The sequence below is a fragment of the Haemorhous mexicanus genome, chromosome 9 (genome assembly GCF_027477595.1).
Source record: "Haemorhous mexicanus isolate bHaeMex1 chromosome 9, bHaeMex1.pri, whole genome shotgun sequence".
Lineage (NCBI taxonomy): Eukaryota > Metazoa > Chordata > Aves > Passeriformes > Fringillidae > Haemorhous > Haemorhous mexicanus.
The window spans coordinates 13,251,483-13,278,228 of NC_082349.1; the positions used below are offsets into that span (position 1 = coordinate 13,251,483).

Here is a 26,746-nt window from a genome sequence, read left to right on the forward strand (position 1 = left end):
CCATCCATATTTCTGCCCTCTCCTCTGCCTTCCAATGACACATTGAGAAGAAATAGGTAATCACAGAATTTTTGAGGAATGATTTTGAGGGAAATGTAGTCTAGTAATTCTTTCCATTCATTGCAAATTATGATGCAAAAGCGAAGTGAGGGGATTGCTGTAACTGTTCAGTCACAGACAAATGAAACCAAGCAGTAAAAGTTTAAAGTATTCCTATGTAAGTTAAAGCAAATATTTTCCATTTTATACCTTAGAAGTTTGCATTGAAGAAACAGTAAACTCTTTCCTTTAAATGTTGAATAGCAAATCAGCGACAAGCAGATTTCTCTGAATAGGAGCTGGGGAGGTGCATCATGCTTCCTGTAAGAGAATAACAATCCATGTAACAATGGTATTTGTGCTTTACTTTAAATACCTTTTATTTTGCTTTCACTCTTCCTATGATGATCTACAGGTTAGAAGGCAACAAGCAGTTCATAAAGCCAGCATGAAGCACGGCCCAGAGGTGTCAGTGGCATCCTCAAGGTATGTGTGCTGTCATTGTGGCCAGAAGACCACTGGAGTATCTTATCAATGCAAACTAGAAGCTGGGAACTTAGGGGTTAACTTTTTAAAAAATAAAAACATAATAATAACCTTGTGTTATTAGTATTGGGGTTTGTTTTTTTGTTTGGGCTTTTTTGGGGGTTTTTTTTGTTTGTTTTTTTTTTTTAGTTTGCACTTTATTCTGGGTACAGAATTGCCCTGCAAATGCCTCTGGAATGATAAATGGTGGATGTTTTCCTACTTCTTCCACTCCCAAAGCTCAATCCGTGGTTGAGGTAATGATTAATTCTTGAGTATTCATTAGCCTTTCTGTATAATCCTGATCTAGGAATGACAGTAAGAAGGATTCCTTACAATAGAGTGATGTAATACTCTGGGAAATTAGACTCTAAGAGTTCCAGTACAATAATTCTACATTAAAGAGAGATAATCACAAGAGGAAAAAGTCTTACAGTGTCACAGCATGCCTATGAAAGTCTCTGGGTTATAGAATCAAAGTGTTTTCCACAACACCCTGTCCATGTCAAGCTTTAATAAGGTGTCTCATCATGACATTAGAAAAATCAGACAGAGTATGCATTATTGCAGTAGCTTCAAGCCAGAACTGAAAATCCTGGTTGTGTCAGATAACCCTTGTTAAAAAAAAAAAATAACAACAAAACAAAACTTTTTTAATTCTCCAGGGACTGTCTATTATAGGCAAATCACTTTCAAGAAATGTACTACAATTTGTGGTAAATTAACATTCCTGAGAGTGCATAGGAGCTGAATTTCTGCCAGAGAATGAAGCTGCTCTAGAGACTTACACGTGATGATAAACTGTAGCATCCAGGCAAACCCCTGATGAGGATTCATTTTGGTCCAAGTGTAAAAGTAACATAACAAAAGTCTCAAAAATTTATGTGTGAAAGCCTCTATGAAAAAAAGCTCAACAACTTCCCTCAACTATGAACAGCAATTAGTAACACAAAAGATGCAAAAGAATTGAAATATCACTTTGAATTTAATGTTTAATAGAAAATAAGAGAGCAGGGAGCAATGGGAGTAAAGCAAGAAAGATGATAATATGTAAAATGCCTTTATGCTATCTCAATTTAAGTCTACCCTGAAAACTCTTCTATCTGTATCAACTATTCAGGTTTATCTTCCACTTTCCCTATTTCATAAAGGACTTTTAACTTTCTGCTTGATGTTAAAAGCAGTTTATAAATTGAAACTCTATTATGCATCAGAGCAGATAAAGATATTGCAAATGCTAAGAAAAACTTTCAAATGAGACACGTTACAGCTGGAAATGCAAACCACATTAATCCAAGAAGTTTTGGGGGTTTAGCTCTGCCAAAGGAAGAGAGAAGTCAAGAGTGACATTCTAAAGAATGCAGGAAAGAATATGAAACAAAATCATAGAGGATAATAAACTAGCTGAATAACAAATGAAAGCATACATTGTCACACGAGTCCAAGAGACCAGGAGACCAGGCAGAAAGCCAGCAAATATGGTTGCAATATTAAAAGAAGGCATGAAAATCATCAAGCAAATTATAGACATATTAAATGTCTGTATGTGGGGAGGAAAGGGGCAAAAGTTAGTGACACAGAGAGACAGTCATCGGATGGTTATATTTTACAGCACATGCAGAACACTCAGGGTTTGTCACAGTTCACACAGGGCAGTAATGAGGGCATCCTAAATACTAGATAAAATCTGGCCGTGTTGGACTCAATGTGCATTTTGACATTGATTCTAACAGAGCCAAGATTTCCTTCATTAAGGGAGGACTTTAATACCCACCTCAGTAAGGTAGGCAAAAGCAGTATTTCATTTTGTAGAGGGCAAACTCCAGTAGACAAAAGGTCATATTCTTTTAAGCTTTGTTGCCTCTGTGAGGTCTGGAGACTTTGAATTTTAACAGCCCTGTGTCTAGTGTCTAGAACAAGATCTCAAGACAAGATTTAAGTGTTCAGATTTTCACTATGATATTCAGGTGGAATTAGTTAAGTAACAAATCAAGAGCACTATTTTGAGCTAAGCCAACAGGAGTAATCTTACACTATACATTGAAAAAACTTGGGCTTCCCCAGACATGCCTAGTCAAAAAGCCCATTTAAAGATTTTGAGGATTTTTTAGCAAAAACTCTGTGAACTCTGGCTCTCTATGAACTATTTTTCATTCTTCCTGATGAAGCTAGCTGATATAGCTACTCTTGCCTTATTTGCTGTTTTTTTTTATTTGTTATCATTCTATGTTATCAAGAAAGAAGGTGTATATTAATTCCAGAAAGTTGGGTGACTCACTCATTGTGGTGATTATGGCTTGTAAGCCTCCTGATGTGTGGAAATTAATAGTTCCTAGGAACTTAAACACTTCCTTGTCTAGTTTTTGGTTTCCGATGGTGCTTAGAGAGATTTCCCACTTGCCAGAGCTCTTCAAAGAATGTGAACAATGCATCTCTATATACACTTAAAGATGTGCCAGGTAGGGGAAAAAAAATAAAGTGCTTTTTTGGCATATAAGACCAGAAATCATAAGGGGATTTTAGGATTATTGGACCCTAAACCTTAACTAAGTCTCGTTTTCAGTGAGTAAGGAATACACAAACATTCACTTTGCAACTGGTGGGAATATCAAAGTGCTCCAGCCCCCAGACTCTTGTCTTCAGCCAGCTGGAAGCTCACTCTGCTTTCCCTAAACCAAGGATTACATAAGCACTCTATTTCATCCAAAATCACCAAAGCTTCGGCTGCTGAAGCCTTAGCTCAAAGCTGCCCAAACTTTGCCTGAAAGCGAAGGAGCAGTAACAGGGTCAGTGCCATTACCTGAGCTGCAGCTGCAAGGCTGTAGCTGTAGCTGGATGCAGGGAGGATTTCTGTGCGTGCCTCCAACTTCTTGGACCTATTTCTACAAAATGTGCTTTTGATCTCCCAGATCTCCCAAGGTTTTTGATTTATGAACTAACCCTGCATCTTCCTTGCTGTGGGACTTTCCTTGTGACTATTTGTCCTGGAGTCTGGCAGTCTTTCCCCAGGCAGCTTGTGCATGAATTATTACAATGTTCCTAATGCAGGGATCAACAAAACACCCTGTCTTATTAAAACCAAGATTTTCAAAATTATTATCTATGTATAGAGTTGCCTACTAAGATGTTGGTTTTAGTTACAGTGTTTGTTATATTTCATACACTCCATTTGCTGTTTTTGTATCAGCCAGGGACCTCTCTTGGAACCTTTGTAAGAAAGAAATTCAAAGAGCAAGCAAAATTATGTACTTGAAATAACTTTGGAGTTGTTGAGCAGCTACAGTTTTAAGGTGGAATATCCATGCACCATTGAGCCAGACTAGAGTAAATATCACTCTGGAACCAAAAATACCTCTTTTTGTCCCCTACTGGAAAAAAACACCAATTATATTATTGGCCAACGTTTCTGACTTAGATTTATGTAAAATTAAGTTGGATGCATTTTTCCACAATTCTAATTGTTTCTTCACCTTTAACTACTATAATCAGAGCTGTATTACAGATGAGAGAGATAAAAAGGTTAAGTACCAATACATTAAAAATAATAAAAAAAACCTGCTCAAAACACTTCTCAAATATATAGAGCACAGGTTACATGAAAGTAATTGGTATAAAAGTTTTAATTATGTTAACATTGGCCAGACTACATAATTCACCTTAAGCTGAACCATTCAAATCTTGCACTCTGAGTCTGACAGTGGGTGAGCAAGGGTCAATGCACATATAACATACAAATAACCAGTCAATCAGCTGCATTCAGCAAGTAATTATGTAAGGTGTTTCATCTTCTCTGCCTCCTTGTATCTCTGCTTTTGAGCTAAGTCTGGGAGTTGCCCTCAGCCTCTGCCCCACAGCTGCCACCTGCCCTGGCAATGCAGTGACCAAGGGTAATGTCCCCTGTGAAAGGGAACTCCCCAGGGCACTCGGGGCATCTCTCCTCTTAAGAGTGTCCCCAGCTGCTGCCAGAAAAGACAAAGTGAGAGAGAGAGATGCATCAAACTAGAATAATGTAAGGCTGATGATCATAATCAATGCTCAGTTCTCCTTGAAATTCAAGTAGTTAGATGTAGAATTTGCTCATTTTCTCCTTTAGATAGTCATATAGCTCCAATGAGGGGTAATATCATCAGTTAAAGAAAATAACATATTTTATTGTCAAAAAATCACAATATAACTCATAAAAGAGTAACATTTTAAAGCACAAGGGTCTGTGAAATACATAAAGTAGATGGAAAAAATGCTTTATTGGGATTCTTTCATTGAATGGGTTATCAGCTTAATACATTAAAGCAAGTCAAGTCTCCTGAGAACAAGATTTGGTTTCACTGATCCTAAAGCACCCATGCCATTAGGAAACAAAATCTGAAGGAAAAAAGTCCTGAGTGCACAGTACTATTCTTGCAAATCCTACAATTGTATGTATAGAAAAAGACATAGGTATCAAAAAGTTGCCAAAAAACCCCAAACCCAAACAAACAACAAAAGAGCAGAACAGAGAAATGCGTATTTAAAAAGTAAAGGTAATAATATTTGTTAAATGCAGAAGTATAGGTGGACTATTCCCTGCTGGAGAGTAATTATCAGCAACAAGCAATGTTGTTATGTTTAATTCCCAGCTGCGCCTTTAAATTATTTACATTATTCTTTTAGTAACCCTTCCACTGTTAAAAGCTCAGCTGATCTGAATGGTGGTAAGTATTCAAAATTAGCAAGATTTGGGTTGTTTGAGAAAAAATTACTTGCAGCATCTAGTTAGGAATTCCTTATCCATTGCCTCTATATTCCCCTCTCTTTTATTTTTTTTCCTTAATAAATGGCTCACAAACAGTGGGTATATTAGATAACAGTGATGAGGCCTAAACAGTTTTTTAAAAGGAATCCATTAAAAACCTTTTTTGTAGCTGTTATCATTTATTGTGGACTGTTTAGAGACTGCATCATCTGAAGACCTGTGAAAGTTATAAAGCCTGTGTTCTAGGAAAATATATACAGGCATGGGAATAATTTGAACACTCTGTATACAAGCAATCTGTCCTTCTGAGATCAAGCCATAAATTGGCACAATTAAGAATTTACCAGGGTCTATAACCTGGTATAGTCCTACAGTCTAATACAAATGTTCCTTTTCAATTTGGTCTAATTCAGACTGAAACGAATATACTTTAAAATCACTTATTTGAATAAAAAGCCATTATTAATAGGAGAAAAGATAATAAATCTAAAACATGTTTCATCTGAAGAAAAGCTAAAATCAAAAAAAATATTTAGAGATAATTTTGGACCTGATATACAATAGGAAAAACATGATTTTCACAGAATGAAAATTAGTTTTGTCTCATATGGAAAGTATTTAGCCATCCTTCTTCTTCAGCCTCTTCACCCCTTGCATCATGCAGCACTTTTTAGTGTTGTTCTAGCATTTGGGAATTCCAGAATTCTCTAAAATTCCCTCTATATATTCACGCTTCCCAGTTCCTCTAATTCAGGAAACAGTTGTGGAAGAACAGAGGACACATATCAGACTCTAACTAATGAAAATAATTAAATAAAGTGTTAACATTTGCAATCCTTTATCAGTAGTTCCAAAATGAGATAGTAAATAAAGTTGCAGCCTAATTATACCATATGCATGTTATCTTATCTATTTCTTCCCAAGTGTCCTAGACAGCTGTACCTTTCAAAACAGGTATCAGAGATGCTTAAGGAGCAAATTGTCTTTAGGGAGGTACTATTAAGCATGCATCTTCTTGTATGTCATACAAAACACCTTTAAAATGCAATTGTACAGCTCCTTTTGTAACAAAGTACAAGTAAGGTGCTATAGAATAAAATGGTAAAGCAGAACAAAAAGGTTGCCTGTTCATTGCTAGCATAAGATATTTCTCCAATGACAAAAGCAAGGGAGTCCCACATGGAATGCTATTATTTCTGTCTTATCATCTCTCAGTGAGATACCACAAGTCCCAGCATATTAGGGTTTTTCTTATCTTCCCACTCAAGCAGTCATGTGCCTACACCAGAGTCCCAAATTTCACTCTAAAACAGAAATGCTCTTGCACTCATTTTGGGGTGTGAATTGATTCATGACTCTTCACAGCTTGTGTTGCTAGTACAGTTTCTAACCGACTTTAATATCATTATCTAATAGCAATAAGGGATTTCGATAGCACAAGCAGCAGCTCAGAAGTGTAACTAGCTCACACAACAGAAATTTACTGGGGAAAAAAGCTATATTTCAAGCACTTACCATGGTTGCTGTTCCACAAACCTGTGACTAGCACCTTATTTCATCCCCAAACATGTCATTTTGCCTCATTCATCAAAAGCACTTACTTCAGTCTCAGGCAGCTGCAAAACCATTTGAGGTTATCTTGCCAGAGAAGGAGCCTTCATATCCTGCTTGACTTAAAAAGCACCTTTGCTCTTTACATACCGGAAGGTAAATACACTATAAAAATGCCAAGGCCTACCACAGTTCAGATATTTGAGAGCCTCATGAAGAAAAGGCACACAGAGAACCTGAGTAGATGCTGCCCATGAACTTTTCAAAGAATGCAAGAACATAATTCTTGCGTCTCTGAGGTGAGCAAGTCATCAGCTCACTCCTAATTCATTCCACTCTTAACAAGCTTATAGAGCAAAGCACTACACAGAAATGTGTGCTTTAAAGAGAGACCCACAGCAACCCCACTCCCCAGCTGTGCTGTGAATCTTCTCAGGAGACGAGAGCCATGCATGGCACCGTGTAGCATTTGTTATTAACAGTAAGTGGCAGCAGTAATATAATTAAAAATTCCTTTCATTTCTTTCACTTAGCAAAGCACAGGATGAACAGATTTCAACAATGTTCCTAAGGATAAAGCAAATACTCAGCCAGGCTCCAGAGATGGCACCTTCCTAGCTAATGCAATGTCCGTGTTGAGATCTCCCTGTTCAAAAGAGGGATTCCAACCAGAAACTGTAACAGATGCTTACATTTACCAGCATTAGCAGATGCCCCTTTATTAAAGACAGCATCGGAATGAACTCCCCTAGTTTGAATTTCATAAAGTTTGTTAAGGAAACATTTTTGAAAACAGGGAGAGATGTGTTTAATGATGTTCACATGTTTCCCCAAAGAATGAAAGCTGATACGAGCAGGCGTCGAAAGCATTACATTCTAATTTCATTAGAGTGGGGGAAGGTACCTAGAAAAAGCACAAAAGTAAATGCTGTTGACCTCCCTGACAAGAGGCTGAAAAGGAACCTGCTCCAGGAAGCCAAGACTTTTTGCCTCTGTAACAACTGGGTAGGTGATGGCTGTCTTAGAAAATTTATAGTATCATTTTATTTATAGCAGATGTCCTCTAAAATCAAACAGTTTTGCTTTATGCTCCACAAATCTTATGGATAATTGCACAATGTAATGTGGAGGTTCAGTAATGCTGCAAATAGCAACATTATTTTCTAAAATTGAATATGAATGAAAAGAGAAAAAAAAGTCCTGATACTGATCTAAGGCTTGAAGATAAAAGGTTAATCAAAACAAGACTTTTGCCTGTGCTTTCTAGAAACTTGTTGTTTTAAGTGGAAAAGGTAAAAGTTGAAACTTTGTATGGAGCCTCCTAATTAAATTATCATTTACCCCAAGCGAATCTTGCAGTTCCAATAAAGATGATCAGATGCCAAAATAAGCTTAAAGTAGCACAAGTAGTTATGGTCCTAGACCTATAACCCAAGAGTTTATTTTGGATATGTAACTTTTTGTTCAAGCATTGTCCTACTTGCATCTCTTGCTCTGCCTAAGTGAAACACGTTCAAAGGATCAATTTCATTTTTTTAGTGGAACTCATATGATAAACTTCTTGTTCATTTCAGCTGTAGTGTTTTTTTCCTGACAAGGCATTGATGAGCTGCATCTTGCAGAAACTGCATCATCTCAAACCAATTAGAAGAATCAAGAACAATTAAATCAGATGTAATCCCATGAAAAGGTTTTATCAATACAGAGGATGATTAAAGAAGAAGCATCACCTTTCAATATCAAAACTTTAATTTCCCATGTTAACCTCCTTTCAGTTTCAAAAATAGTACTTGAAGCCCTTGGATATGAACAAAAGCACTGTTGATGGGGTGTTTGCTTCCTTCATTTTCCCCCTAATTAGCAAAGTTGAAGGTGGAAATAAATGAATTTTTTGAAAGTAAAATAGAAATGGACAGAAACAATACATCTGTGAATTTGCTGTTCATTATGCATGGTTAGTAAGAATGCATATTTCAAAAAGAAAGTCATTAAAGTAACTCTGCTGTTCTGTTTCGCAGGTCTTCATGACAGTTTAAGCAATAAAATGGTTTAATCTCTCTGGATTGCAAAAAACGAAACCCCTGACAAGGACAAGAGATTGGCAGAATTCGTAATATTATATTTTTACTTATGTCACATATTTGTAATTTCAAGGACATGATTCACAATGACCCTATTGTAATGTTGCATAGGCATTGTTCTACACTGATTTGCATTAATATCTACAGAAGAGTTTTCCTCTCCTAGTACTGCTTCAGAGTACATGCTTGTCATTAAAATTCTGCTCACAGATGTGGGTTAAAATATCTCTAACCTTTACAAATGTATTATGTGGCACTACTGACATAGCTTTTATTGCAGATAAAATCTATAACAAATCCTGTGTGTGACAGGAGAGGAACATGATTTTGTATTAAACTCAGATGATAGAGATGCATTCCTTGCTTGTACTTTTAAAATGCTTTGGATATAGTAACAATGAGTTAGGCTTTCAACTCCATTGCTATTAGAAAGCCATTACATCTATTATTTTTTTTTTCTGCTTTGGTACTTAAATAAATTCTTCTTAAGCTGTCTTTCAGGAGAGGACATAAAAGAGTGGAAATATTTCAACTCACTTCCAATCTTGGTTGAATACCTCAGAAGTAAACAAGAAATCAGTTTATTAGGATGGACTATGTAACATCCATCCATGAAAATCTTTTATAACCTGCATTGAACACAGACCACGATCCTCTACTTCTGTTTCCTAACTTCATATTCATGTCTAAAAGGGTCTCACATTAATGTATTGAGTTCCCCAGCACGTTTTTCACATTCCACTGTTCAAACTCTGTTTTGAACATCACCTGATTTGTCCATACATGCTGTAGGAAGGTAGTGCTTTCCCTATTGTTTTAGTCACAGTAATCCTGGATATTTTTAAACAAGAAGGCTTCATCAGTCCACAAAGTGAAAACATGTGTTGAAACTAGACATTATTCCCTAAAAATTGTTTATTTTTTTCTGCAACAATATTACTCTTCTTGCTTATATCAACTGAGTCTGATTCCAGCCTTGTCACAAAGTAATGGTTTCCACTTCCACTGGTTTCCAAGGTGAGAGCTCCCTTTGGTAGTTATATGGGCCTAGCTAACACCAAAATCTTACAACCAGATCTAGTACTGTAACTTTGTCCTTAGGAGGGGTGAAGCTGTCATTGTGCAGCTGGAGGAGGTGGCTTGTTGTGGGTTGGGGCCAAATACCACAAGTTTGTTGTTCTTACCATGTAGAGATGGAGAACTTGACCAGATTGTGATGTCAAACACACTTTAGGATGAGCCTGTCCTAAGAAGCATAACACACTATGGTCATCCATTTCACACAGAGTTGGCATCTGTGTCAGAACTTTTGACCATATTAATGCATTATCCATATGTTTATATAAATACAAAACCTTACTACTTTTTATTCTGTTAAAGGAAAGGAGGTCATGCCAAGTGATTGCTGCTGCTTCATCTGTCAAGGTGGATTCACAAAATATATTTGAATCTCACATTTACTGGTGGAAAGAGCAAAATCTTTGTTAGTAGATTATCTTCAATGTGTTTTCTTTGGGAAAAAGAACTAGAAAAGGGAGGAAATTTAACCAAATAATAAATTAAATTAGATTAACTAATGATGATTATGGCATTTTTAGTTTCCACCCTAGGAACCAGAGTGCAACATAGGGATGCAGGAAGTGTATCTAATGTGAAATCCAGTGCCAGGGCTCTTCATATCAGTCCAAACAGGTTTGTGTGCACTGGAAAAATGCTCATAAGGGGCAGGGAGTATTTCACTTAGATGCTGTCAGATCTCTGGATCTTTGGTTCTCAAGCACTTGTGCGTTCTTGTACAGCCCCTAGCACCTTGGATACGCAGGAGCAGTCTAGGGTTGTGGAGTAATTCATTGCACATGCAGAGAGGAATAAACTCTGAAAAGTTTACACAATTGTCTGCAGAACCTTGCAGAAGCAGTCCTTATTAACAGTAATAAAGATTGAGAGAAAATTACATAGAGTTTTGTTAATCAGAAATGCTCAGTGATGAAAGGGTGTGAGAAAGAGAACCAAACAAAAAGCAATGAAAAGATGGCATGGGAAGTTACAGAATTACTGAATTTAGAAAGGAGTGAGGGGTGGGATTTGGCTGATTAAGTTGATAAACTCTTGAACTTGAAGGTTCCCAATATTTTTTCCATACAGAAGGGAGGTATTTTGCAAGGGAATTCTCAGTCTGTGGTGTATCCAAATGCATGTTGTTCAGGACTGAGGTGCTGTCCAGTGCACACTGCTCACTCTGCTGGCATGGGACAGGGCTGGGCAGAGCTGGGAGAGACCCCTCCAGGGCACTGGCTGCAAGCAGAAAAGGTGACAGCAAGCACTCCAGTGTCTTTAACTGCTGTGCTCTTCTTATTTAACCCTTCCTTCAGTGCAGCAAGAATTTGTCCCAGGAGCTGGGGGCTGGATATTGAAGTGGAAGAGCCGGGATATGGCCCACCACTGAGTCACCATCTGCACCTCTCCCCTCACTGCAGGGCTGCTGCACGCCAGCACTGCTGAGAGCTGAGGAACAGGTCATGAGAACAGATGCTGTGGGCCCCACAAGTGGGTAGTCAGTTCCTCCCAGTGCCCTCTCACAGTCAATATTGGCTTGTAAAGTCTTCAGTCAACTTCTGTTCCTAGAGAATCCCACGTTAAGTATGTATATATTTTGACATTCCAATTTAGACACAGCAGAATGTACACTCAGTGACACATTTCCTCATCTGAAAGAGTGTGAATTAAAATCGGGAACTCTCAAGTTTTTTCAGGGTTTCAAATTATTTCCTTGAAAGGTTTTGCCCCTCTCAGATCAATTATTTAGCCAGAGAACTGAAGAACAAAATCTTTGTAAAATAAAGTATTTTACCAGTGATATAAATGAAATGTTTCTTTGGAGAGTTGCAAGAATGTGAGGGGCTTCTTGATGGAAAGAGGATTATGTTGATAAAAGGTCCCCAACCCTGTTCATGAATTTTCTCTGCAGTTCACTTAATAAGATCATGGGAACAGATAACATTTTTTTGTTGTTGTTGTTTTAAATGTGTTTAATTTAGTCATGATGCTAAATCATTTCCAGAATTCTTCATGCAGTAATTTGAGATTTTTAGAGAATATTCATTGATGCTTTTTCTAAATACCAAATTTCCCTACCTTTAGAGTGGGAATTATAATGGCAAATCTATTTTTTGGAGAAAGTCTGAAGTTTGGGAAATTCAAAAGAAAAGTGTTATATGAAAGACAAACATACATAATATTTGTATTACAATACAGTTTCCAATAATTTATTTATTTATTGAAACATATACTGTCTTTTTAAAAACTTTCTGATATTATTTCCAACTATATTTATTAGATATATTATTCAAATACATTTTAATATCAACACCAAAATCCTGATGAAAAATGCCCAAAAGGTTTCCAATTAATATTATTCACTTATTGTCAGTTTCTAACACCACTGACAGCAATTTCATAGAGATGTTAATGAATTTTACATGATATTCATGAGAATGAATGTCTTTCTCATCAAATAAGAGATGTACTAGGTTCTGGCCAGAAAAGTGTAACTGAGTCTGCAAAAATGTTAAGATGTAGCATATTTCTGAGAGAACAATTTGCAGCGTGCATGGAAGAAAGGTGAGAGCACTTGATTATATTGTAAATTACATAATTCTTCTCCATATACTATTACTACTGAAATAGGAGAGGGAGTTTGCCTTGGTTTAATGCCTTTTTCTGTGTTCATACTGAACACAGATGGATACATTTGTATCAGTCTAAACTTCTGTGTCAAAGATGATAGAAGTCACCATAAATAAAATTCCAAGACATTTCAGTCTTCACTCTCTAAACACTGGATGAAAAAAGTAATAAACATCTAAAATAAAAACTGTTTTTACTTCATTTTTTGCTTTGGTAGAAACAATTGCAGAAAAATATTGCTGAATTTCTATATTTTGGAAAGAAAAATTACATCGTAATTATAACAAAGAATTTTGTTCCATTTTCTACTTGATTTTCTGCAATCTGTTTCCTTTGAATACAGCCTATCTTTAAAGCCTCAAGAACAAATACAGCCTGATTCAGATGTGTGACATACTATTGAAGTCAACAGAGTTGCCTCTGTATTTCATGGATTTTTCTTTCCACCTTTGTGTGTGTCATATATTGTCATGTCAGTGTGATTCAACACAAATGAGCTCTCCACACAGGCCAGATCCTGCCAGGTACTGAGTGCCTGAAACTCAAACCAGCTTCAAAGGAAGCACTCATTACCTCCCAGCAGCTCTGGCTAAAAATACAGTATTTCCTTGTATTTCTCCACAATTACCCTAGGAAATACTTTGAATAGTACAAATATTGAGTTTAGCCAACTGCCAGAGCCAGCCTTAGTGATCTTGGACAGACCTGTGACAAGTTGCATTTGGTTCATCTTTTGGTTTTTCGACACCTCTTTCTCTCCTCTCCCTTCTCCACTATGCACACATAACAACTCTTTTTCATGCAATTTTGCCCTGTAAACCCAAAATGAGTTTTAGAAGTCTTTTGGAGGCTAGGATGTAGACTTATGCTGTGCACAGAGTCTGAGTCCAAATAGGTGCCTCTGTCTCTTGGGGGTTTTTGGGGCAGGTGATATCTACAATCCCCAGAGTGCTTTCTTTTTACAAAACTGGAACCTGGCTGCCTCTAACTGTCATCAGCTTGCAGAGGTCCCTGTCATCATGAAGGAAAATGCCAGCAACAAACTTATGTCACCTGCTCCAGGGATTGAAATGTTCCTGCTCTTTCCCAGCCATCCCACATGGTCAATGGCTGCAATTCTACTGAGATCAAGTTTTTAAAAACTTGCTCGGTACATCCAGAGGAACTTTATAAATTGCTCCTGTTCCTGCTCAGTAAGTTTTGGAGCTAAGCCCACTAAAGCAGCAAAGACCTGCTTTCAGCTCTAGATAAGGGAGAGAAGCAGAGCTGGGTTATTTCCACCTGAAGCAGGAGTGGCAGAGGAGAGAGTTCTGCTGTGCAGCTCTGTGGCTGAAACAGCACCTACACATGGCAGAACTGAACCTGCCCTCAGCTTCTTTCAGCTGCTCGGTGCTGTCACAAACCACAGCACCTCTGACAACCCAACCCAAAATAATCCAAATTATATTTGCTGTGATAAATATTTTTAAGGGTTCAGGATGTGAATAAATGGACATAATCCTCCCCACCTCTTCCCATTTTTTTGTGAAGAGGTGACTTGTCTGCATAAATCAGATCTTCTGAATAAAGTGCTGGTACTGAAATAAAACCATGAATATTAATAACAGGACAAAGCATACAACAAGGTGTCATGAGAGAGTGACACAGTAAGGAAAAGGTGGATAAGCTTTAGACTCTTCATAGAGTAATTTCTTTGCATTACCTAACCCAGTGGAAAAGGCTAAAGTGATTGCTTAAATTCAATCTTCAATATTGCTTCTCTGCAAAAATAAATGTGATGAATTAAAAAGTAAGACTTGCATGAAGAATAGGTTTGCCTGAATTCCTGAGCAAACAGAAAACTAGTCCAGAAAGATTTCTTTAAAGACTGATCAACTAATTTGTTTGACCTTATTAACTCTTCCTTAGCAATTTTGTTGATTTTTGCCCATCAGCCCTCTGCTTCAAATCAGCTTTGACAGTCATAAGGAATACAGTTTGGAAGTATGCAAATCACTTTTAATGAAAAGAGCTTCCTAGAGGCAGCCACAGAACTGAAAAATTTAATTCATTCAGGTGCTGCCCAAACTGTTTTCATTCACTTCTGAAAGGGAGGAGTTTGGTTGCCCAAACAGGTAGTGAGAGGAAGTAATAAAAATACTTCAGGAAACAAGAGTCCTTCTATTAAAAAAAAAAAAAAGAAAAGAAAAAAAAAAAAAAGAAGGTTGCTAGATTTTCTGTTCAAATCTCCTGGGATGAGATTCTCAAAACAATGTCAGCATAGACATCAAATTGTCACTAACTGTAATGGCAAACGGGTATCAACATCCATTAACGGCTTGTTAAAAAGATCCCAAAATAAATGTGTTCATCTTTGACACTGCAAACACAGCACTCCTGACACTCAGCTGGAATAAAAGACCACAGATCCAGTTAATTAATTCATCTTCTCTGTAAACTTGCTGTTGCTTCTTCACAGGTGAAACCTCAGTTCAAAGGTAAAATGGAAGGTTGGGAGCCCAGCCTGCCCTAGGTGACCTGGATTGCTCTTTGAAGGAATGGCTCTTTCTCCTTTTTGAGCACACAGATAGTTAGAAAGATGAGGCTCCTAGTGCTGTATTTAAATTAAATTTTTAATGTCAGGTTTTATTAATACACTACAGGATTAGCAAGAAATTAAAATTCTTAGTCTTTCAAAATATTTTTTTATTTACATCTTTGGCCTTAGCACCATTACTCCAGCCCTGAAGAGCTTTGTGCTTTCCTCTGAACTCATTCTAACAGGTCCATGTCCTTCAGCAGGGGACCCCAGAGGTGTTTAATGTATGTTTATGTACCATGTACAGTTACACTGAAATTACCAGAAACAAGAAACCAAACAATAGCCCTAAACCTTTCAGGAATCAAGATTTGAAATGGGAACATTCTCAGTTGAGTGTTATTTAATAAACTTGATCATCATACTGTTGCTGAAATTAAATAGCAAATCTCAAAATGGTGCTTGAAAATTGAACATTTCATATCCTAAAATACTACATCGGTGACTGGGGAGAAAAGAGAAGATTGCTGCATGTTGTTGGTACAAATACTGTTGTGTTCACTTGACTAATCTTCTCTTCTACACAGACCAAAACTCACAGACTCTGTTGAAGGGGTGTGAAACAGGAAAAGAAACAACATGAAGTAATGCCAGGAGAATACCAAAAGTCTCCAAGTGAGTCAGTCACTGAAAACATCTATCTGTACTGTTAACAGATCTACTTTTTCAATTGCAAAGACAAAGGTGAGAAAGTGGTGAAGTCATTAGGCAGTCCTGAGCTGCAGAAAAGGGCCTGAGATGCCTGGAGGAGGGGACTTGGTGCTCCAGGGAGATGATTTGGGATGCAAAACTTGGAGCAGGGTGAGGAGCTAAAAGGGCTGTCAGGGGAACATGTGGGGGAAGCCCTGCTGCAGATAAGGAGGCAAAGACCCAAGAAGGATGATTTAGATGTCACTGCCACTGAAAAATTGTGAGGGAATTATCAGATACCCAGCTCACCCTTCGGACTATTCCAGCAATTACAGGCAACCCCATTATATAATTACAAAGAGAAGAGACATTGGATCCTTTTATAATGACAATAGACTAACTCTTTTGTCTTGTTTGATAACATTGTATTCATAAGAAACAAGTGGAAAAAGCCTCAAGTAACTCTGAAGACAAAGCTCCACTTAGACAAAAACTCAGTGATCCCTTTCTTTCACACAGTTTAGCAGATGTGACTTGTTGAGGTTGGTCATTACAAAAAGAGATGTGACAGAGCTGTATCAATTGTTACACTGTGATATCAATCAATGTAATCAGATGTGATGACTACAGTATCACAGAAACCACTGTGAATTCTGACAAAAAAATCTTGAATACTAGCAGATAACACTTCTGCAACAGAGGGCTTCTGAAATTTTTGCTCATCTCTGTAAAAGAGAATCCCAAATAAAGAAATCAAATGTCTTGGATTTTTTATTCATCATACTGGTTCTTAATTTTTTTTTTTCTGAATTCTTTTTCTTGCTAAATACATATAAGTTTTCACTTGTATATCTAAAAAATAAAAACTTCAGCCACTTTAGAAATTTAAGATAATAGTTGTTGCAAGGATTAGCTGGTCCTTTGATGTGGATAAAAAAGACAGAACAGATTTATGAAAAGAAAATAAAAATCTAAAATAATTTTTGTTTTAAACACTTGAAAATTATGTACATTTAGTTTCCATTGATTTTTGTAATATTTGTTTTCAATTTGCTTTTAAAAAATATTGGAAAATGGATAAGAATATAATTATGACTAGAATAAACTTTCCCACATTGCCTTTTTTCCTTCTGTAATTATGATATTTATGTGTGGACTTGTTGCATACTCTTATTTGAAAGTCTGTGGTATTACATCTTATTCTGTCACCTGATATTTATGGTGGTTTTTCTTCCCTATGTGATGTTCCTCAGAGTCCTTTCCAATACTCAGAGCCTCACAAGATATGAAACTTTTCCTCAGGGTCAGTTAGCATAATTATCCATAACACAGTGTATATGTGAAAGCATTCTATCTCTAACATGGAGGTATCCTGGGTTATTTTTATTTCTTCTTTCCATCTTTTCTTGCTTCCTCTAGTCCATAGATCATTTTCATAGTTTTACTAGACTTTAATAAAAAAGCTGTTGCTTTTATTATTCCTGTTTAACTAACGAAATTTAATGAATCTCCTGTTTGGCAATTCATTGTCTTAGTCTGGTTAAGAAATGTGTTTTGTTTCCTTCTGAGCAGGGTAACAGACTGGCACCAAGAAATGTGTTGAGGCCATTTATATGCAGATGATCTGCTGTCCTGCTTCTTTCACTAGGTGCCATAAATTAACATTCAAATTTTGCTACAATTTTGTCAGGTTTTTTTTATTCATTTCATATGTATTTAATCCCACATCAGCCTCAGTTCTTCTGCAATATGTGCCATATTGCAGCAGCTTTTTGGCTGCCACCGATGATTTTCACATTCCTTTAGTGTGAGGTTTTAATTCTGCTAACACTTTTGTTAATGAAATACATTTCACTTAATGGAATTAAGTGCATAGTCTGTCTATTGCTCATTACACTATCCAGTCTTAGAGTCTGGATTTAAATTTCACCCTTCTTCCATAAAGATTATCCACCACATTTTGGCCTAACAGGCACTCTGTTCTTTGTATAAAGTGTGGGAAAGCTGTCATTACAAGTAAAACACCAGTAATTGCTTCAGTGTTCTCTGAAATGTTTTATTTTATTCCTTTTTCTTCTGTTACTAAATATGTTTTAAATGCATTTTCCACCATTTCATTATGTCGGGTTTGGAAGGCTGAACCAGAAATTTGATTACCTACAGACATCACAGGTAAACCACAAACTAACCAGAACATCCATTTTTCCATTTTTAAAAAATATAGTATGAAACTACATCAGAGATTATCTTTAAAGTAAGAAAAAACATAGATGTCTCTAAGCATACAGGAAAATTAAAGTCACACAGGAATTCACCAGTGAAATAGTTTCTCACTAGGCACCAACTTGCTTTTTTCATAGATTACACACTTTGTGGAAAAACCCATGGAATCCATTTTTTCAATTCAATTTTTGTTGGGATGTAGATTCTCAGTTTCTGAGTAATTATTTTGGGGATGAATTCTACATGCATAACCTAAGCTAAAATTTGAAGATTGGCTGCTTTTCAGACAGGTTGTTTCTGAGGTGATTCCTTATCTTTTCATAAAACTTTGGTACAAGGTGGTGTAATAAAAAGAAAAGCTTTTGGAAATTTCAGGTTTCTTCGGGGAGAATTCATTTTTAATTTAATTATTTTCTCTCTCAGACCTACAGATTTTGAGACTCTCTACAGAATAGACCCTCTGGACTTCCAACAGGTAGTTGGAAAGCTCAGTATCTCCCTCACAGGATTAAGAGAGCTTTGTTTCTTTATTTGTTTAAATTAAAAGAAGGACCTTTTTTTATTGTTTCTAGACTCTACAACTTCTGAATGAAAATTACATTCCAGTCCCCACCTTTGCTATTATCAGTGAGTTTATCTAAACAGAACAGTGAATATGTTGCCCATAGTTACACACCTGAGACAGGGAAAACAGGATCCAGCCAGCTACACCACTGCTACACCACATTTCTTCACCTCTACAAAGAGACCTGCAAGGGATCAAAGGTTTCCTTAGAGCCTTCCTTGGCATCTACAACACTTTATCAAAAGTTCTCCAGTTTAACAAAGCAGCTTTTCTCAATGAAATTTCTTCAGCCAGAAAATCTCTGACTGGCTTGGCCTCCTTCAAAGACTTCATTTAGAGGGTCACCAAGGATCTGATTTCCTCTACTTTTCTCCTTAGGAAACCAGATCATAGGCCCTTCTTTCTGGAATTAATCAGCTCTGCTGGAAGTACTTCAGGTAGAACCCTTTGATATTGATTATTTTGAATATTTGGGATTTAGTTACAGCTTGCATATGCATTTATAATAAGTTATGAGAAATCCAGGATCTCCTATTATATCTGAATGTATATACTTGCTACTGGTGTTCACATCTGCCTATATTGGGAACAGGAATAAACAAAAATAGCAACAACAGCAAGCACATTGGTGCTTTTGCATATTAATCTGACTTTTTAGGTACTGAGTTATATCTGCTGGACTTTCCTTTCTGGGATGCAGCAGATAATGTGATAGCCAGTTGTTAGAATGTATTTGGCTTTTCTGCTGTTATAACCATGATTGGTTCTTTTCTGCTTTTCCATTGTCTAATCAGCAGAGAATTGTTAACAGGGTGTACAATTGCAGAGCAAGGATGTTCAGGGGGGATTTAAATAAATCAAAGGGACCTCTTTTATAAGTGAATCAAAATCAAGCCTCTTGTAAAGTTAAAAAATGTTTTCTTGAATTTCTTTGTCCATTTTCTCTAATCTTTTCTACATCCTTCACTCTCTCTGCCTGACTTGCTCTGTGATTTCAGTCATGGCTAAAAGTTAATATGCTTTTCTCATTTATTTTACTCCAGCAACATTTTCCTGGTAAAGTGCACTCTTGTCTTTCTTGCTACATTATCTTGCTCCTTTCTTTATTTCTTTTCTTTTTCTTAGTTATCTTGGATGGAGTACCTAACAGCTTCTGTACTGGATGCTAAAATAATTGTTATATCTATGACATAATCTTTCCTTATCAGACAGGTTTCAAAATGAAGGGCAGAAGAGGGAAGAATGCACAGTGCATCTACAGACAGCATGTTCTGAAGCATGACAGATACACTATTGAGTCTGCTTGAGTCTTCAGCAACACCAGAGACACTGATTGGCACTGAAAAAGGGGGAGGGAGAAGACACATGACAGGTCACCGAGTTCAGTGGAATATATTACAGAATTTGGGAACAAAAGATGAGGAATCTCTCAAGCCTAGTCTTTTAATTGCATAGGCAACCAGGTGAAAGGACATCTTTAACAGAAGAATCATTCTCCATTAAAACATACTTAATTTTTTTTTACCCCTACTGCAGCTATTGGGAGTCTGGAAAATTCACTTTTCTTATGGTTGAAATCCTCCCTGCATTTCTTATCTAAGCATGAGCTGCTTTTCCATTTGTCAGCCTTGTTCTATAGCTTTATTCAAATGTTTTCCAGTCTGCTGTGTAAGAAATACATTTACAGACACCAGTCATATCCTCTTTCAGTTTTTTGCTTAGTCAGACAAAAGCAGCTAAGTATTTTACTCTCCTCCATGAATGGTGGCTCTCCAGTCTGCCAGCCATTGCAGCTGCACCTTCTTGCAATTATCCCAGTTTTTGCATGTTTTCTTGATTCCAAGTGACAAAGACCACGTACAGAATTTCAGATAAGGCCGCACTCTTTGCATGGCATAAATACTCTTTTTATTACAGAAAAATATAGTACCAAATTCCATGTGTGTATGTATAAAATATTCAGGTACTTGTATTTCATGTAATTTAAAAACCCCACTTGTCTTTTGCAAGGACTTTGTTTCCTAGCTCAATGGAAACTATAGATTACATACCTCTTCTCTTCATGCCTGAATGTTAAAAAAAGATTGATTGAAAGACTGATTTTTGAGAATTCCTGCTAGTAAATTTCCAGCAGTTTGGTGCTGCTTCTTTCAATGCCACCTGTTGCCATCTATCCATTAGACAATCTCTTATCCACTTTACAACTCTTCTCCTAATCCCCTGTTTCCTATGTAATGCTGTATCATAAGCAGCACAGATATAGATAAGATGTATCACAAATCTTTGTTTAGAAAATCAGTTATCTTATTAAAGAGCCATAACAAATTCACTCTGTACATTCTATCTTTAGTAAATCCTTTTTGTATGTTATCCCATTTTCCATTTGCCTCCCTGTCTTCAATTATTTTTTCCTTCAAAATTTCTTCTGAAGCAACTGAGGTCAAACTAATGGGTTTGTAGCTGCATAGGTCTCCCTTTTATAAATGGATAATACATTTGCTCTTCTCCAGTCAGCCAGTATCATGTCTGAGCTGCTTCCTACCAGCTTTGGGATTTCACATTCCCTTTCTTGTCAGATTGTGGAATGGACTTTATTTGATACCTCTCCCTGTCCTGAGTACACCGTGCTTTTAGTTTTGCTTCCAGTTTGGTAATTTTCTGGCATCACAGCTTCTTTCCCACTATTTATCGTGTTTCCTGTGAAAACATACATAAAGAAATATTTAATTGCTGATACATTTTCTTTATTTCTATTAGCTTGTATTGAAGCCCCATGGTTTTAATTTTCGGTCTCATCTGCATGAAGATTGTTTTCTTCTTTGTTTAAATAATCCTTCCAAATTATAAATCAGTTTGGCTGTTGACAGTTTTCACTTTACTTTGTATTTTGCCCTCTAATACACATCAGTCTGTTGATCCATCTTTTTTCTTTCATCCTGTGATTGCACATGTCTTATAAAGGAAGGTGTTCTTCCATTTCATGGAATAACTTGGCCACTTTTCCATGCATTGTCTTATCTCCATCTCCTACACATTCCACATATCTTTAGCTTTTTTAATCCAAAGGAATTACAAGGATCTTCTATATTCAAGATCTTGAATAATCTGGTCTAATTTTACTAACAAGGTCTTTTAGGCTAACAAAATTTGCTTCAGCCATAAAGCCTTATTTTTATTGATTTTTCCATTTAATTTAAATGAGCTTTACTCATGCTCTGGTTTTGGACCAGTTTTCTGATAGTATCTGTGCTGCTTATCAGAACAAAGAGAGTGGTAATCCCATCTCTTACTGGCTGGTGACTGCATAGTAAATATTTGCCTTAGTTTGGCCCAAATGCGTTCTTGTCTGATGCATGCCACACTTTATTTTTCCTTCCTAATCTATTGGATTATTAGAAGGCACTTATCTTTCTTCAGGTCTTTCCTGAGCAGCTTGAACACTACCATACTTTGGTCCCACTATGTAAATTTACCTTCTCTTACCTGATCTTCCACCAATATTTCCTCAACCAGAGCTCAATTTTCCTTGAGCAGATTTGCTTCTTGTTGTGTAGAGCAACAAGACATGAAGCTCTAACAAGGTTTCCATGTATTTCTAAAGGTTCTTTTTTCCCCTTAAATAATGTGGATCTCAGTTCCATTTTTTTCCATGGATATTCAGCCAGCTACTATTCCCATGAGTCTTCTCTTTTTAGGCACTTTTCCCCTACCTAAAATGAAATCATTTAGTCTAATCATCTTTGATTTATTCCAGTGGGAATTTCTTAGCATCACTTCCCATTGAAGAAAATTAAATTAAAAAAAAGATCCTTCCCTATTCCCAGCAGAATGCATTTTTCCTTTTCCACCCACATCTTCCGTATTGAGAAATTACCTCACATCCTGCTCTGTGGAATTGATTTAGTGACAGTTTATTTCTTTCTGATTAACACAGGCTCCCTGTTCAAGCAGCCACTATTTTTTCTTAGTCCATTTTGCCTTCTATTAACAGATGATCATTACTTCCATTTTTCCTTACTCACTAACTTCTCTACCATTATCACTCCTTTTTGGATTCTACAGTTGTTTTCCAGAGTTAATTTTTCCACTTCCTTTCTACCTTCTGTTTTGCTATTTTTCTGTTTTAGTTTTTTAGTCTCCCAGACGACAAGCATATTATTTTGCTTTCCTCTGTTTCCCAGATTGCTCCACTTGTTATATTTTTACAGACTTCCCAGACTCACCAGTCTCCCCTGAGGTATCTCTTATATGACCTCTTGCTTAAAAAGTGCCCATAATTCTCCAGTTGCCCATTCAGTTTGCTCTTTCTTACACCATTTCCCCAAATCCTCATCTTCATTCAACATTACCTCCAGGCACGTCTCTAGTAAGGTCTTCTCTTGATGAACTTTAGCAGATGACATTGCAGGCATATATATCTTTCCAGAGAATAAGATACACCACACAGTTTCTGAATCCAGTGCACATTGTCCCTGGATTTTTTTCTTGTACCTTCTGGGGCTATCTTCACTCCTTACAAAAGGCATTTCCTCTTACATGTACCCTTCAGGCAAAAATCCCTCTCACTGCTGGATTATTTCTTTCTTTTTCTAGGATTTCCAGTTGCTGGTGACATACAGGTTGGTGGGACTGAATAGCTATGCCATTATCAGCTTGGATACTGCAGCACTGAGGAGTGTATTGCAGGGTACAGAGTAATAAGAGCAAATTTGGTTCACAGTCCATCTTTTTCAAAGCCATCTATCAACCAGGAGGCCGCTTTACACAGCTATCATGTACAGGTTTGATATTGAGACTAGACTTCTGAGTGCCCTGCTGGAGTCAAATTCATCTGTTATTACCTGGTGAGTGGTCACTGGAAGTGGAGTGGTCGCAATTGAGAAAATAAGAAATAAAATTTGGGGTCCAACTTACAAGTAAGATATTTCCAGAGAACATAGTTGAGAAGTTCTGGACTGTGCACAGGGAAGGATGATATTTCAGTCAGGTTAAATACTATCTGGGTAAGTATTCAAAGACACAGAGTCTAGTTGAAGGATTCTTCCCCTCTCAAAATAATCAAACTCCCAGACCTCCAGTGAAACAAGAGCACTTCTCAGAGGAAATACTTTAAATGGTACACCAATAACTGTGTCATATAGCATGTCTTAGGAAACCCAAATATATCTTCCACTACCTTTTCCAATGTCTATGGGATCGTTTATCTGTAGTAAATTTTACTTCAAAAGAAGCAGTTTCTCATTCAATTAAGTATAGTACTTAGCCTATATTCTGTTCAGATAAAGGCACCATTCTGGATTCAGTGTCACAAATAAATGTTGGCTTCCCCAGAAATGTGAAACCCAACAGATTCATGTTGGACTCAGCTTGATTTGCAAATGAGTTGGAAACAGACTTCAGCCACGGCTGTCTTTGTACACAGTTTCATTCTATTTATCTCTGAGCAAGCACTATTTTACAGTAAGACATGCATCTTACAAGGCAATATTTGAGTCTTCTGAGTGCTAATACAGGCCATTTTGTCCCACCAAACCTCACCAATGAAAAATTCTCAAAGAATGCAATTGCATCCATTCCTGTTTTAGGATGTTCATGAAAGAACACATAACCAGTCATTCTTCTACTTTTCATGACTTTTGATCTAATTTCTGAGCAGAATGAATCCACGTAGAGGTTCACAAAATTCTACACCATTGTGTACAAAGAACTTATTTTAAATATTCTGAACAAAAGAAACAAAGTTTATTTCAGGATCCTCTTGGATTGGATGCAGGTTCAAGAGGGTTGAACATACTCTCATATTTCTCTAATCAGCTTAAGTACTGCATTTAAATCAAATCAGGAGTGCGCAACAGGTAATGTTTGTGGTATTTATGGTAATAAGGGAGAAATTCTGAAGTGGCTGAATGCAAATTTTTTGCCTCTCTTTTGTCTTGTTAGATTTTTAGATAACATTGAAACCACCGGCTGGAACACACACCACCATCCTGTTGGGGATCTTCCCGCACAGCGTGCTCTGACTGCTGCCATCCCTTAACTATTTTAAAAGCACCTGTACACTCACAAATAATAAATCTGCCATGGCACACTTGGAAACAACCCATCTTCACTTGTACAAGTTGCTATGTTCAAAATACTTCTGTGTTTAAAATCGTTTAGCAGGGTTTACCAGATTTATAATCATTTAAAGCTTGCAGTCCAAAACCCTGGGTGCACGTCAGGCTGAGTTATTAAGTGTTTATAGAAATCTGATCAAATGGACCATCATAAGCTGGGGGGAGCAGGGGCGGGGGTGGGGGGAGTCTGTGCTAAACTCGACCGTAAAGGCAGCTTTCCTCGTCTTACGGCTGCGGCATGAAGAGGGAGCTGTAGCTCTTCGGAGCCGCAGCGCTGCCGAGTCAGCGCGCCCAGCCGAGCGCCCCGCTCGCCGCTCGCCCTCCGCGCTCCGCTCCCCGCGCTCCTCCGCTCACCCGCTCACTCCCTTTTTTATTTGCTCTCCCTTTTTTAATTTTTTGTTTTGTTTTGTTTTCTCTCCCCGTGCCCCCGTGCCAGTTAATTTAAATGTATCTGTTCAAGTGGAGATAATCCATGCAAATCAGAGGCACTGGCTCCCAGTGCTCGATTCACAAAGAGAACTCAGCTTCAGGAGGTCACTCGTTCACAGCTGCTCCTCCCATTATATTTTTCCCTTATTGCAGAACTACTGCATGTATACAGTGACTGAAAGGACTCAATTCACTGCAACTGCTGCCTGGCTTTACTTACAACTTTCTTTAAAGGGGGACTTACCTTCTATCACTCTTGCTAAGGTAGGAAGCCTGATTCTTCTAAAGACATGTAATGCCTCCAGTGTTTGCTCTTTATCAGATCCCACTATAATGATGTATATTGTTGTCAGAATTAGGACCTAATAGCTTTGCACCAGGTGCCTGATGCTTTTATTACTTGTGTGTATAGATACAACTGTTTAAACAGCTCATTTACTGTTTATTTAGCCAGCTATGTATCCTCTCCCCCCTGGTTCTCTTTTCCTTTACATAACGGCAGGTAGGATCTCAGTGCAGAAGCTTTCTAATCTACAAATGTAATCTACAGCCAAGTTTGTATTCTGTTTTAAAAATGTTTTCTAATGTCTGTGTAAGTAAATGCAGTGAACTGTACCCCCACAAAAGAAAACAAGAGAGCTTTCTGGCCTGAAACCTTATTAAGGTGCTATCTCTGGAGCAGAACAAACTGTTGAAAGGTTTTAAACAAAAATAAAAGGGTCACCTTTTACTTTGCAGTGTTGTAAACAAGGAAACTCCAGGCCTCACTGCAAATGGGCCTGTCATAAATTTAGACCACAAGATAAACATAGTTAGTAGAATTACCAGCAGAAGTGATGAAATGGAACCCTGACTATTCTGTGTTAATATTTGTTGTTTAGAAAGGTTGGATAGGCAGTGCTTGCTCTGCAAACAAAGTGCAACTCTGAAACAACTATTTGAATGAGATTCCTAAAAAAGCTCCTTAAGAAAAGGAAAGTCAGTCACTACGTCATTAGTTACATTCTAATTTTAAGCAAACATCAGCATACTTGAAATATTGAACTAATACATCTGACAGCACACACTGGAATTATGAAAGCAGACAGAAAATCTTGCATTTATTAATGTATATTTCTTTGAATACATTGTCAGAATTTAGGGCTGAAAATAGTTATATAAATAACTATATAAACAACTTCAGATATGCTAAATCACAAGTAATGGAATTGAAGACTAATATATTGCAAAAATTAGAATTTTTCTGACTTGTACTTGTCCTGGAGTAAAGTTCTTGTTTGTTGTTTTGCACAGCTGGATTTAAAAAATGACAGCAATTAGATTTGGAGCCACCCTGCTTTTGGATAACTTGCTATCTAACATAGTCAGGTTAATCAAATAACAGTTCTGTGAGGCTTCAAACAGAGTTCAAAATGAAAATTTAGTTAACCAGCCAGGACAGAGAGATATTCCCAAACATATCCTGTCTAATTTCTTCAAGAACATTTGAGTCATACATTTTCATTTTATGTTTCTGGATTAGATATTTTTACTAAAAATGCTTCAGGAGAGTATTTGCTCGCTCTGTGAAGTATTTCAGTGCCTAAAATG

General features: G+C 37.1%; 1 protein-coding gene and 1 long non-coding RNA gene across 2 annotated transcripts in view; one reads left to right on the forward strand and one right to left on the reverse strand.

The window, feature by feature from the left end:
* Positions 1–279: 279 nt before the first annotated feature.
* On the reverse strand, positions 280–25,774 carry LOC132331089 (uncharacterized). The gene is made up of 3 exons (XR_009487490.1): positions 25,401–25,774; positions 18,723–18,795; positions 280–360 (listed from the first exon to the last, which is right to left on the reverse strand). It is a non-coding gene; the product is annotated as an uncharacterized LOC132331089 (long non-coding RNA).
* The window catches only part of ADGRL2 (adhesion G protein-coupled receptor L2), a 386,374-nt gene continuing 384,906 nt past the window's right edge, over positions 25,279–26,746 (forward strand). The window contains exon 1 of the mRNA XM_059854096.1: positions 25,279–25,420. The gene's annotated coding sequence lies outside the window, so the exon portion shown is untranslated. The remainder of the gene's footprint in view (positions 25,421–26,746) is intronic.